Here is a 1,417-nt window from a genome sequence, read left to right as displayed (position 1 = left end):
GAAAAAATAATTCTACACTTCATATACATATGTGATATTGTTTTATTTGTAAGACTTCAATATAAGATATGGCCTTCTTTCAGTTTTGTCTTTGTTATTTCATAGTTGTTCTTAATGATAATGTGAAAATACTATGATTCCTTTTCAAAGAAAAATTTCACATTCATCTCACTTTCCCACCATTATCAATGCCAAAATCTTTATTACAAACTCATATGCACAGGATTTGCCCAAGAATGCTTGCAGAATTAACTACTATAAGCAATACTATATCTAGAAAAGCTCTACCTCAGAAGAAAGGAAAAAAAAAGGTTTTAAGTACAAACAAAAGTAATAGGAAAATTGTCAGAGGGAGCTATTCAATGGAAAAAACAGGACATTAACACAAGTGGTATGTTCATACTGCAATTGTGATGTGTAAACCTCTTACGTGTATCATTAGTAAAAAGTTTGAAAGATTAAATCATTAAAATAACTACAAAAATTTGTTAAGAAATATCAGAATAAAAATGTAATTATGACATCAAAATTTAAAATGTAGGGTGAGAAAGGATTTATTGTAACTAGTTTTTGGTTATTTATTTGTTTTGTAAGCCTTCTAAAAACCCCAAAACAAAAACCTATAATACATGCATTGAAAATAAAAGGTAACATAATTCCACAGAACATAACTCAACCACAGAGGAAGGCAGAGAAAGAAAGGAATTATAAAACAACTTAAAAAAAAAAAAAGCAACAAAGTAGCAACAGAAATTCATCATCTACCAATAATACCATTGAATGTAGATGGAATAAATTCTCTAATTAAAAGACATAGAGTAGCTACATTAACCAGTTCGATGAGACTATTTCGAATTGTATATGAAAATACCACACTGTACCCTGTGATTGCATTAATATACACAGCTATGATTTCATAATAAAAAAAAAGACATAGAGTGGCTGAATGGATAAAACAACTATGTCCTGCCTACAAGAAACTCACTTCATCTACAAAGAAACAGAGTGAAAAAGAAGGGATACAAACATTTATTCTGTGATAAATAAAATCACAAAAAAGGAACAACTATACTCAGATAAAATATGCTTTAAGTTAGAAACTTTAAAAAAGTGACAAAGAAAGTTATTAAATAATAAAGCGGTCAATTCAACACAAAGATAAGACATAAACGAAAGTTAACTCAAGAATGAATTAAAGATTTTAATAAATACAAAAGCTCACACCATAAAAATTCTAGGAAAAACTGTTATTGACATTGGCCTAGGCAAACAATTTATGACTGAGACCCCCAAAAGCAATTGCAAATGCAATAGAAAATAAATGAGACAAACTATATACCTTTTGTACAGCAAAAGAAATAATCAACAGAATAAATAGACCACCTACAGATTGTGAGAAAGTATTCTCAAATTAGAC

Source organism: Otolemur garnettii, unplaced genomic scaffold (assembly GCF_000181295.1).
Source record: "Otolemur garnettii isolate 467f Iridium unplaced genomic scaffold, OtoGar3 scaffold00203, whole genome shotgun sequence".
NCBI lineage: Eukaryota > Metazoa > Chordata > Mammalia > Primates > Galagidae > Otolemur > Otolemur garnettii.
Note: the sequence above shows the minus strand (reverse complement) of the source record.